The following is a 13,303-nucleotide window of genomic DNA, read 5'->3' on the forward strand; positions in this document are numbered from 1 at the left end:
GGGCCATGCTTGTTTTCATCCCAGAAAGCACAGATCATAAGCAGGCCCTCATCATTAGCATCTCAGTTGCTCATGCTCAGCTATCAGATGGGTACCATTGCTGAGGAGGGCGCTGGTGATGCCCTCTGTTTGTAGGATAACCAGTTATATCATTTCTTAGGTCTGATGTTGGTGACATGAAGCCTTTGCTTTCTGTTTGATAAACAGGGGGTAGGAGGGTATATAATGGGATGGTATTCAAGCAGAAGCTGGACACTGACTTAGCAGATATACTAGGGGCAGAACACTAAAACAAAGGAGCCCTGTGGTGTCAATCCAGAAGTTCTCAAGCATTAGTATGCATTAAACTTGTCTGGAAGGCTTGCTAAGACATATGGCTGGGGTGTGAGATGGGGTGGGTCAGAATGCCTTTTCTGACATTTTCCTGGGCAGTGTAGATGGTCCAGGGACCACACTTGATTCTCTAATGTATTTGCAAAGTCTGTGGAGCTGCCATTCTTTTTTCCTATCTTTTTGGCAAGGTCTTCCTATGTAGCTCAGGCTGTCCTTGAATTCACAATCCTCTGCTATCAGATATATATTGCCAAGTGGCCAGGTGTATATTACCATACCTGGGTATTTTCTTAATGTTTCTCGGTAGCACAGTAAGATCTTGTTACAAGGTATTTTCTTAGGGTTTGACAAAGGGGAGGCTGAAAATGTCCCTTGTTACCTGTGATCCCTTATTTGGGAAAAGTATCTATGCAGATGTGATTTGAATGATGGGTCTGGACATGAGACCTGATCTTGGAAAATGTGGGTGGGCCCTTATGTCCTCACAAGTGGCTTTCCAAGAAAGGAGCATGAAGACACGTGAAAGCAGAGGCAGAGATTGGAGCGATATGGCCACAAGCCAAGGAATGTTGGCATTGGCAGCGACAACAGCCTGGCTCTGCGGGTTCTCTTCATTTTGACCTCAGAAAATTGATCTGTCTTCCAGAATGCAAGAACGGATTTCTGTAGCTTTAAGCTGTGGACTTTGTCAGGGGACACAGAAGCAGGTGCCTTCATGCCCATTCACCTGATGTGTAAACAAAGGCCTGGATGTATATAGTCCAAGCGTTCCTTGTGAGCTCAGCAGTAGAGGCTCAGTTTGTCTCCTAGTTTGGTTTTCTCCCCAGTAACACAGTGGTTTTTCACCCACTGTACTCTAGTGTAATTAAATTGGGGTGGCCAATGCTGGGGTCGGTGCTTTGTTGAATTATAGTTTGTCAGTCAGGGCGAACTGCTATTGGTAGGAGGGTTACAGCCATCAGTGAGGGTGTGCATAGGAGAACCAGAGTTTGCCAAGCTCTACTGGTGAACTTGGCTGTCCTGTGGCCCTCGGAGATCATTGTGGGTGTGGGTAGAACAGCTTCCTTTTCTAGATGAGTAAGTGTTAGATGTAAGTGATCACAGCATCTTAGACTCAGCCCTCTGACTGTACCCAGGGAATCCCAAGAAACAGGCTCAGCCTCACCCTTGACAGCTGTTGTGACTGTGTACTCAGTGGGTGCCACATGGCTTCACTGTCACTTTTGAGACTTTGGAACTGGAATCAGGAACGTGTTATGACCCAAATATTTTCAGACTTGTGATGAAAGAAGAGGCAGTAAAATTACAGCTGAGAACCCCATCCACAGTTCTTCAGAGTCCCACATCCCCAAACGTCTGCCTTTGGGTCAGGTTTGGGTGACAGATGGCCCTAACCATGCTAAGTGCTGATGTCTGACATCAGTCCTCAAAGGACCCCTCTCAGGAGAGGACTAACTTATCAGGGTCACTTTGCCCATGTAACTATTAAGACCTCTCTCTCTCTCTCTCTCTCTCTCTCTCTCTCTCTCTCTCTCTCTGTGTGTGTGTGTGTGTGTGTGTGTGTGTGTCTGTGTGTCAGAGGACAACTTTGGATGGTATTCTTCCAGAGACAACCACATTTCTTTTGAGACAGGGTCTCTCACTGACCTGGGACTCAACAGCTGGTCATCGAGCCTCTAAGATCCACCTGTCTTGATCTGACCATTGCTGGAGCTATAAGAGCATCCCCAGGCCTTCATTTTAAAAATGTGGCTCCTGGAAGAAGTGAACTCAGGTCCCAGGGCAGGTGTTTGATCAAATGAGCTATCGTCCTTCGTAACTCCCTCTCTTTATTCCTCACCAGCCATTAGTGTAAAAGCGTTAAGTAGATGGTTCAGTGGCATGGATCAAGTGCACCATCTCTCTCCCAATTCCATATGGACACAAAACTATGATTTCATAAATGCGACAACAAGCAATTAGATGAAGCCACAGGTCAAAGAACCTCAAGTCCCTGCCGTGGGTGTTTTATAAGATACCCCATAAATGCCCGAGGGATGAGGACTGTTTGCTCTGTCTGCACTATGCAGCTGCCAGCCAGAGTGACTCCCTCTGCCAATTGGATATCACCTAGTGATTTTTATGGCACTGATTGGAAAGGAAATTTGTGCAGGAGATCACTTCCTCTGTTTTAATTAGAGTCCTGGAACTGTTTACCTCAAGCTCAACTCAGAAAATCTATAGCAGGCGGACTTGCCAGAATAGTAGCAAGGCGCTGTGAATTTTAAATACCTGGAGAGGCTTATGGGGAGAGCTGGGTCTGAGGTACTACTTACCTGAGTGAACAGCAAGCCCCTCACCCCCCCCCCCCAGGTGTACCTCACACAGATGTTTGGCCATTCTCGGGGGAATACGCATTTTCTGTTGTAATAGAGAAAAAACACAGTCTTCAGTTGTAACCTATGAGACACGGGATCCCAGCAGAATTGGTGTCTTTAACCACATCTTGGCTGCTCACAGGATTGACCCAAGAGGAGTTTCCTAGCTCGGGCTTGGCTGCTTCACGTTGTATTGTAGTTCCCAGTGGCAGCCTCCTCAGAGGAGACAGCTGCCTGCTGTTCGCTCACACATAAATCCCTGGGGAGAAATCAGAGCTAAGTGGTTGTTACTAAGGGGCGATGGGTCTGACTCCCACGGCCAGTCACAGCAGCATGTCTGGCTTTTGCCAGACTTGCTCAACCTCAGATGCCTTTCTGGCCCCATCTGTGTAAGTTGTGGAATTACAGGGCTGTGAGTAGACTCAGAGGGCTCCCCTCACATCCCCCAACACGGGTCAATTTTTCATCCCCATGACCCCCAGGATGGACATAAATATTGTTATCTCCATTTAATAAGGTGCTGCTATAGCAAGGGAGAAGCTTGTTTGTTCCAGGGGAAATGACAACGGTTTTAAACCTGGTGACTCGGAGGTGATTTAAACCCCTTCATCTGGATTCATTTAACACACTTCAGTTTTATTATTCGGTTTTCATACAGGAAGTTAATGAATAACTCAATCTGGCTCGTCGGCTCTCTGACTGAACAAGGGACCCTGCCTGTAAGGCTCAGCCTCTGGGCAAGGGTAACCCCCACGTACACAATAGTGACATTCCTGGAATCTTGTCTATTAATCATTGTTTGTTTGTTTGTTTTTTTAAATAAATCGTTGTTTTTTTATCTCTTTAGAGGAGAATAGCAGCCTGTTATTTTTTGTTGTTGCTGTTGTTAGTTTCTTTTCAAATGAAGCCAAGGTTCTTAGACTATGGGTGATCTCCCCCGAACTGACTATTTAGTGATCATTGTGTCTTTCTCATGAGGAGACTGTTTTAAACCCAGAAATGGCTCTGTGTGTGCAGAGAAATAAGCCAGATCCTGAATGGCTAGGCACATTCTGGGCAGAGGGCACACACGCTTGTCTTTCCCAGGTGAGCAGCTGGACCATGCCAGAGCAGCACAGCCCAGAGGACAGAAGCGTTCACAGTTGTGCTGCATCTTCGGGCACAGTTCCAATCAAGACATGTCCCTGCCTTCTTCTTTTTGGCCAATTACTTTCTGAATCTCAGCCTCCTCCTTGGAGGAGATGTGCACTCCAAATCTTACCTGTAGAATGACAGAGTTGAATTCTCTGAGTCCCCTGGAGGAAAAGAACCATCCCTCAGTCATGAAGAGGATTTCTCCAGTCTCTGACAATATTTTGCCCCTAGAACCCACTTTTTTTTTTCTTTTCTTTTTTTCGGAGCTGGGGACCGAACCCAGGGCCTTGCGCTTGCTAGGCAAGTGCTCTACCGCTGAGCTAAATCCCCAACCCCTAGAACCCACTTTTAAGGCTGGAAGAACAGAAGGAAGCTCTCTCTACTGGAGACGGCTTGGCTGGCAAGTTGCAGGGAGGATGCTCAGAGAGGGGTGTCTTAACAGGGCTCTCAACTTTCCTATTATCAAGACAAATGTGTGCAGACAGCCCTGAGCATTCTTTCTCAGCATATTTCAGTATTACTTTCCATTGTACTTACCCCCTGGATTTGAATTTAGGCGAGCGATGGGTGAGAACAAAGGGGTTTAAGTTAGGTTCACCCTTGAACCCTGTGGTAATTACGATTCATCGACTCTCTTCCAGTATCAGACATCCTCTATACTCTCACTTACTGCCCAGGCAAAGTCCTGCCCAGGATACCCCTGTGAGGTGTTTAAGGATTATAAAGGGTCTTCTCTTCAAAGCTGAACAGCCTTGTTTTGGAACTGGGTGCTTGGGCAATTTGTCTAAAGGAACCTCTTTCATGTATAACCCCACGTGACACACATGGATCAAGTAAGAAAAAGTGGAAATATCACTCTTAAGGTATGGTCATGATGGGGTACCCCCTTCCGTGTTAAGTATCCTTGCCGCAAGTGGGAATACAAGGAACTAAAGTAACTTGTGAAATCTCCGTCCTTTCAGAGTTAGGGCATCTTAAGCTAGCAGATGGATCATATAAAGCTGGGGAAAGGTGGTAGTTCTGTAGTCCATTAGGCACCTTCTACATAGACCCAGGGCTGGCAGGAAAAAGGAAGCTGGCACGTGTCATTGTCCACACAGCTGGTACTTTTAGTGTGCACAAGCTCATCTGCTGTGGGAAGCTTCCAAAGTGTGTTCCTTAGTCTGTTTTAGAATAAGGAAACGGAAGCTCAGGGGCTCGACTAGTCCACACAGAGGCTTTAGAAGCAGTAGCTATAGAAGTCAGCCTGTTCCTGGGCTCTGGGCATGAGCTTTGCACCCATTTTACTTTTGCCTGCATAGTGACTACTCAGGAGTCTCGCTCTCCCACTGATCTCAGCATCTGAGCTTGGGTATCATGGCACTTTATTTTTCCAGTCAGGGGAATGGGCTGCAGTCTTCCTCATAAGCTGTCAGGCCTCTAATGAGCTCCACGAACCATATCGTGGGGTCAGCGTATCATGGTGCATTTTGTGGCCCCTAAGCTTCCTGTCTACTTTGTATGTCCGACAACCAGAGCTACCTCAATAGGAAAGTATCCTTCAGATAGATAAAAGGTATTTGGGAAAGAAGTTAAGTAAGCTGTTGCTGTACAACCACCTGACCTGGCTGGGACTGATCCCCTGTCTAGCCTAAGACCCAGGATATTGGCAGAGTTCGTGCTTTCCTTTTGATCCTAATAGAGGTGGCAAAGAGCTGGTCCTCATGGGCTCTATAATAATTCTTCCTGAGGAAGCCATATGTGCAAGTGAACCTTGGAGATGGAAGCTGTTCTCTTGGGCTCTACCTCAGGGTTCCCTGAATCACAGACCAGGTTGGCAGCATCTCTGAGATACACACCCCTGTTTTCTCTGTAGAATGATCCCTGATTTTATGAGTGAAGGAAGAACGATGGAATCATAGTGTTTAAAACTGGATGCATTGAGGCTCATGGTGTGATCCAAGGCCAGATTCACCCAGCACAGGTGGGTAGGTCTGGTCTAGTCACTTCGGGGATTTCCTTTTAGGTGTAGGATGGGCTGTAACAGAATCAATTGTGAGCATTTTATTCTCCTCACTGATTCTTTGCATCTCGGCCGGGAGTTCCTTAGTAGTGTTACAAATTCAGCCTTTTCTTAGGGACAGCAAAGAGGATGTCCGATTGAACGACAAATGCTATTCCTCTGTTATTTCCAGACCCTGATGAGGTCAGCCTGTTTCTCAGGTGCAGAGACAAAAGGACCCTGGCTCTTCTAAAATCAAAAGCCGTGCAGTTCCCCACTGGCTGTGGCTCTTGGCTCTGGTCCTTTTTACAAACTGGACAGAGATCTGAAAACCTCCTGCCATCTCTCCTATGGGAAGAACACCCGTATGGAGGCTGTCTTCCTCCTGAAGGGGAGCTCAGGGGGGTGGTAGGGTGGCCAGGGTTTGCAAATAGAAGGACTTCCATGTTGGAATCTCTGTCTGAATGTAGCAGACGCGTGCCCATAAATCTTGCTGAAAACAAAGGCTTTAACTAGAGGAGGACAGTTTAAAAGGCCCTATGGGCATATTCTAATCACTTCTCACTAATATCAGCCAGCTTGGAGTTAGAATACCGGCTGCTCCCAGCCGAGCAGGTCTGGGTAGGCACTATGTAAATGGCTGCTGGCTGTAATTAACTCTGACCTCTGCAGCCTGCCTGCTCACTCGCTCTTAATATTAGCTCTGACTCCCCCAAATGAGCCTTTACTGGTTTTTCGTTAGAACGCATTCTTCAAAATTCATCTTGAGCACACCGCTTCATCTCCTGGCCCCATCCGGAACACACATGCCAAGCCAAGGTAATCAGACCCTGTCAAGTGAAGTGGACTATTGGGTAGGTATTCTGCAGCCATCGAGAAAGTCCAATTATTCCAAGAATACATTAGTCACACTCACTCCGTCCTGGGCAAAGCGCAAGTGCGTAAGGTGCTTTACATTTGCTTGTTTCTCCTTCCAACCCCGTTCACTTGGCAGGGCTGGCACATCCTTCATCTAACAGATGAGACAAAGAACAAAGCTCAGACGCCTAATTGGCATCTTGCGATGCTATCAGGCCGAACCCCAAGTTTTGACTTAGGTCTTCTGACCATAGCACTATCTCATAAGACCTTCCAGAGCGACTGTAACTGCGAAGTTAAGGTGAGAGGTATGGCTTTGAATATTTTCTCCCTGAAAATTTTGAGGCCATCATTATTCAGCAGCTTCTTTTTCTCTGCCTTCCTGGCTACAAAGATACATTAGGAATAGCAGTGCCCGTGGTGCACAGTGCACTGCGGACCGGGGATGCTGAGGCTAATCCCGCCGTGTTAAGAAAGCATTCTATCGGTGACTGTAGACATCTGTATTTTATTGATTAGATGAGTCACACATTTGAAAGGCATTTTACACGTCTATCAGGTGCCAACGCTCTTCTCTTCACTCGGGAGGGGTCTCTGTTTATGGAGTTACATGGCAACAAGCTTGCCTGTGAGAGCAACGGTGTTGGGCAGGGTGCGAGGAAAAGGAGCCGGATGTTCAGGTTGAGGGACCAGAGCAACCTAGGTGAGCTAACAGTCAAGTACCAGGGACCTTGCAGGGGAAGGGGAGAGGGGAGGGATGGAAAAAGAAAGCGGATGTTTAAGGCAGAATGGGAAAGGCCCTTGGAAGCAAACTTGCCATATTTGAAAAACTGAAATAAATCAACGTGCAGGGGTTGAAGGCAGAGAGCAGAGGTGCAGCACTCTTGTGTTGGAGGCAAGACCTATCCGGGGAAGGTTTGTTGGCTCTGCTTTCTTGTTTGGTAAATCAGAGTGGTGGGGTAGGGTTAGGCTTTTCATCTTCTTCCTGTCTCTCTCCCCTTCCTCTCCTCCCTTTCCTCCCAAGCTTCTCAATATTCAGGGCAGGCTGGCCTGGAATTCATAATCCTCCTGCCTCAACCACCAAGGGCTCAGATGATGGGCATGAGCTGCAGGTAGAGAATCTTGGCTTTTATCTTAAAGTCAAGGAGAAACCGGGAGAGAGAACTATCTCACTTGTCTGTAAGAATAAAAAAGTCATTGTGGGGTTGGTGAAGCTGTGAGATGCTGTCAATCCTGAGGGCCTGATTCCCACAACCCACATGGTGGGGAGGGAGAGAACTGACTCTGTCTGACTCCTGTAAGCTGCCACCCGTAACCTCCCCCTCTGTCCCACACATACACACATAGACAAATTTAAGTGTGAAAAGGATCACTGAGGGTTGGGGGAGTTGGATTAGTGAGTGAGATGCTTGCCGCCTAGGGCACATCTGGGACTTCGGCACTGAGCTTGGGGTGACAGGAGACAGGTGGCTGTCTAGAGCTCAGTGACCAGTCAGCCTAGCCACGTGATGAGCTCCAGCTTTGCTTTGGGACCCTTATTGATGGTGAGTGATAGGCACATTTGACATTGACCTGTGCTTGGCCAACAGAGACGCATGCACCTAAACACACAAATGCACACATACCTGCATATGCTTGTGCACATGCAGGCATATCCCCGGTCCCCAGAAAAACATGTATATATGGCTGAGTAGGTGGTTCACAGCAAACAGTCTGGATTTACCTGCAAATGCTCACACTGATTTCCCTTATACAGTTGCAGTAATACGTGTGCAGCCTGCTCTCCTCTTGGAGCCCGTGGCCAGCCTGAAACCCTTTCTTTAATGCCAGACCTCTGGCTTTCACCCCCTATGATCCTGGAATCTCTTCTGTCTCCTGGGGACAGAACTGGAAAGTATGCTCTAACTGTGTTTGACCTGTTTTCTAGCCCCTGTGTTTGCAGTAGCCAGCACTTAAATCTTCCAGCCATCAGTTGAGGACCGTTTAGGTCAGAAGTCCAGGCAGACTTCAGCTGCTGGTCTTACTGGCAACTCTGGGCCGTGATTTTTAGTCGGCTCGGCCTTTTCAGTTGATATTTTCAGTGTAGACCATGACCCAGCACAGCCACTTGCAGGAGTCTTTGGGATCTAGAGAGTCATCAGAATTTTCCAGAAGGCTTATTAGGATGCATTTCCATGTCTTCCTTTTCAGAGGCACTAGTGATACGTTTTATTTCTTTCCTACCCACTTAAGAATGGGGGTTCAGTCAGGGTTGGGAATTGTTTTGTGTTTGTTTGGTTTTTGTTTTACGAGTTAAGATGGCCCCAAACGGAGCTTCTCCTTGGAGTTTTAGAGTTAGGCAGGAGTGGGATACTGAACTAGTATTCTGCACTTTGCTATGGACTGATGCTGGCTTCTGAGGGAAGAGCGCTCATCTCACTAGGTTGCAGATGAAGTTAGGTCCTCCTGCCCGCCCCATAAGTGATGCAAAGAGTCTATCGGGTACACAGATTCTACAGACATGGGGCAAGGGATCAACCACAGGGAGTAAAGAAAGGGCGGGAAGATGCATATAGTCATGACAAAGTTCAGTGGGATGTGTTGAACCCAGATGTGTAAGATGTTCACGTTCCCTGCATCATCTCTACCTAGCCCTAAAAGTTCTGCAATGGAAAATCAGATTTAGCCGCAAAAGCCTGCTTTCGGGTTATAGAGCTGGTACGTGAATACGAAGTTTGCTAATGATGGCTATGGCTTTAGGAATGGCAGACACAGCAGTAAAACCCAATAGATAGCAACCAGCTGAACTTTCAGGGTCATGGAACTAAACATATATATATATATATATATATATATAGTCATCTAAATACACAGCATAGAGGTCCCTGAACAGCACATGCTTCATCTCAGAAGTCAATCCTCAACCCACTGGGAAGGGCTGGCTTCAGAGTGTGGCTCACGTGGGGAGTGAACTGGAGTGGGGGGCAGTTGTTTTTAAGGGTGAGGATCAAATTTAAAAGCACCACCATTTACCTTGGTTGCTAAGCCTCCCTGAGCCTGAGGTGAGGAATTCTGATTGGCAGAATCTGTAGGAATTCAGACAAGGAGAGCAGCATGGAAAAAACGGGGCGGGGGGGGGGGGAGCTTAGGCTGGGGACCCTGGCCGCAGAGCACACGGGCACTTCAATACGCTCGAATCTGCTGAGAGTACATTTTACGAACATGCAGCTAAGTTGGCTGCCTTTGTTCGGGGGTTTGTTCAGCATTATCTAAAGAATGCCATGGTTCAGCCTGCTCGGTGTGAAGCCTAATTCTTCCCCTTTCTGGAGCCACAGCCTGGTGTGTTCAATTTTTCTCTCTCTGTAGGGCTGCGGGCTCTCTGGTACTCCAGCCAAAAAAACACTCATATTTTAGCAAGCTTAGTCCCAGTCTGGTTGCCAGGCAGTAAAACGAGCACTTGCCTGCCCCAGGGAGAGGGGACCGAGAGATGGAAAAGGGTCATGTAAATGACTTACTTGTGCCCTCCCTTCAAATCTCCACTTAGGATCTTTGGAGCAGTTGATAAGTTTATTGATGTGGAGAGACAGTGCTCCCAAGGCCCCAACTGTGGACTTGGATCAGAACTAATACTGCAAACTACCTTTCTTCTTAAAGAGATTTTTATAGTAGGCTAAGTTTGCCCCAGCTATTCTGTACTCACTTGAACAATATTGTTCTGGGCAGGCTGCACGTCTGACCCCTTTAGCTGAAGGGGAAACTGAGGCACAAGTGGTTCTTGCAGTGAGCAAGCAGACGAGCCAAGCAGAGGCATTAATTTCTCTCTCAAGAGGAGCTGTAACATAGATGCGGTTGTCACCAGCTTTTGGCTCCATCCGTCACTCACTGGATGGTAGAAAAAAAAAGTCTGTAGGAGGAAGAGAGTGTGTCTCCATTCTGGAAATGGTTAACTGTGACTGTTATGATGATCTGAACTGGGCACTGGGGGCTTCCTCCAAGGTGCGGCTGGAGCAGGAAGCTAGCTCAGGCTGCCTGGCAGTGGTTTCAGGGGACTCTGCCTCCTCTCCACCCACTTACTCCTCACAAACCGCAGAGTCCCTGTCAGAGGATAACAGATTTCAGCCTTTATCCATTGGGCAGACCGGTGAGATTGTAACCCAAAGCTAATCGACTCTCGTTCTGTTCTGGAACTCGTTGACAAATGATAACATACTGAATGCCCACAGGATGTACAGCTGGGGGTGGACAAGATTCCAGAAACGATCTGCGTAGAGAAGAGCCTGTGTTCTTTAAAGCCGAGTTATTCTTACCTGGTGCTGCTTGTCTGGTTGATGGTTCCTCATGGTATTAAGGAATAGTAACAAGGCTCTCCCACTCCTCCTCCTCCTGTCCCTCTGAGACCTCAGCTTTAGGTAGGGGGTGAATACTTTCATGCCATGATTGTGGGCTCTTGGACTCTGAGCTTCTGTGCTCCAGGTGAGTCTCTCTGGATCAGAACTAGATTGTGTCAGGCTGTGCTTCAGGCCTTGCTTCCCTCTACCGAAGCAGAGAAGGCAATGAGGTTTCGTGCGCGCTCCTGTTGCTCAGAGAGGCCGTTCCACCACAGGTGATGTGTACTGCCTCTTGCCTTATGAAGCAAGGATGAGTTGGAGAGACCGCAAGTGAGTGATGGAGAATAGGGAAGCAGATCATAAACAAGAAGGGACACAGCAGGCAAAAAGAGAGGAGACACCCAGGACAGTGAAAGCCCACTGTCTGAAAAATTGGTGTCACACAGGTACCAAGGGGGACTGAGAGAATGTGAGAGCCATCCAAGGAAGCAAAAGACGCACGTGTACCTCCTGCATGCTGGGCTCTTCTCTTAGTGGATTCAGTGCACACGGCCATGGGTTCAATGTTAATGTCAAGATGTTTTCAAAGAGTGTAAGCCAATAAGGTTAAGGGCCAGTCCAAGAACACAATGTGAATTGTGACATCAAGGTGACATCAGGAGTAGGGACTATGTAATCCAGTGGTCTGGGTTTGAACCCCGATTCCTCTACTTACCAGTTCTATGGCCTGAGACAAGTCATTAAAGCTGTGCATGTTTATATCCTCATATTCATATGGAGGTTAGACAGCAGTTTCTATCTGTGAGGCAAGCATTAAATTAGGTGATACATGTTCAGCTCTTAGGGTTGTGGCAGTCACATGGACATTATTGCCTATTGCGATTATTCTCACCCTGCTGTCTCTGTTCTTCTGGTAGAAGACATCATAGGTGTTGTGTGTTATGGAGTTTGGATGAGGTCAACATAAGTATTAGACCTGCTTGTAGCACAGTGATAGGGTAGATACAGGTATGTCTAGCCTGTGGTACAAGTGTCCCAGGATGGCCAAAGATAACATTTAACTCAGAATTATAAACTTACCTAAAACAGGATGAGACTCTTTGTGTGTGGTTTCTTTTTCTATGGCTCTATTGTGTGCTTCTCCAGTGTGAACTCTGTAGATGATAATGTCCTGTTGTAAGGTCAAAAGTCTGTATAGTTAGATTCCAGGAGCTGGAAGTATTGAAGAGCAAGGCTGCATAGGAAGACCTGGGATTTTCTGGTAGTCAGGTGTCTTGTGGGTTTCACATAGAGCAGTGGCAACCTGGTAAGTCTCTCTGACGCTAACCGCATGTATGTGAGAAGGAATGATGAAGTGGGAAGACCTGAACTCTGACCTGGACACACTTCATGAATGACAACAGTCCCCCAGATACTCGTCCAGCCCTGGAATGTCCCTTCTCTCGGAAGGACTTTGGTAGAGATGCTGTCTCAAACCTGGTGTTCCTCATAGCGAGCTTTGGTGGATGGGGAGGTGGGGCAGATGCCAGAATGTCATTGAATGGACATGGCACCCACGGAGCCTTTGACTTACACCTCCTATCACCGTTTCCATTCTTTGACTTACCCTGCACTCACAATTCCTCCAACTCCAGCAACCTTGCTAGATCCTCCCCCACTTACACAACCCACAGGGGCCTTTCCTTGGGCACAGACTATACCACATAGTCTGGTGTAAGTCTTCAGAGATGTTGCTCTGAGGTACCCAGATGCTTGTACCCAATGTGCAATTGATCATCACCAGGGCACTGCTGTGATATGGCTTCTGTCTGGCTGATTACAGATCTCAGAGCCCAAGTCTTGGGCTTAATTGAGTCTCTCCTTTTGGCTCACTTTCTCTTGTTTCTTAGAAGCTCATTGGAGTTTTTATTAATACCAGTAACCACATGAGATCTCATTGACAGCTCCCTGGTCTTTATAAAACATCTTCATGTTCTTTTTCCTCCAGATTGATGTAAGAAGCTGGATCTGTACAAAATCTCCACCTTCTCTTCTCTAGGCAGAAGCCTCTTAGGTGTGATGCGGGTGTCCTTCATGTTTGATTACATTGGGTCTGACATTGGGAGGTCTTAACTTCCAATCCTCCACCCCCAGCCCCTTGGATGCCGAGAGTACATATTTATGACATCACACCTGACATTATCCTCCACGTTGTGGATGCTCACTTGCCTTCCCACCATCTTTTAAGAGCTAATGGATTTATTTGAACCCAGGCGCATTCCCATCAGTCATCAGTTAGGGCATCAGGGTCAGGGGCTAATTCTCATTACTGAGAAACGGGAATTGCTACAACT

At 47.3% G+C, this 13,303-nt stretch overlaps 1 protein-coding gene and 1 long non-coding RNA gene across 4 annotated transcripts in view; one reads left to right on the forward strand and one right to left on the reverse strand.

Annotated features, from left to right (window-relative positions):
* The window catches only part of Lmx1a (LIM homeobox transcription factor 1 alpha), a 143,665-nt gene that overhangs the window by 60,112 nt on the left and 70,250 nt on the right, over window positions 1-13,303 (forward strand). The gene's annotated exons all lie outside the window — the stretch shown is intronic.
* Window positions 3,310-12,341, reverse strand: LOC134481529 (uncharacterized). Of its 2 annotated transcripts, none has more exons than XR_010057099.1 (2): window positions 10,950-12,341; window positions 3,310-3,951 (listed from the first exon to the last, which is right to left on the reverse strand). It is a non-coding gene; the product is annotated as an uncharacterized LOC134481529 (long non-coding RNA). The 2 variants fall into 2 exon arrangements; XR_010057100.1 differs by lacking the exon at window positions 3,310-3,951 and adding an exon at window positions 7,152-7,393.

This window comes from Rattus norvegicus, chromosome 13, assembly GCF_036323735.1.
Source record: "Rattus norvegicus strain BN/NHsdMcwi chromosome 13, GRCr8, whole genome shotgun sequence".
Lineage (NCBI taxonomy): Eukaryota > Metazoa > Chordata > Mammalia > Rodentia > Muridae > Rattus > Rattus norvegicus.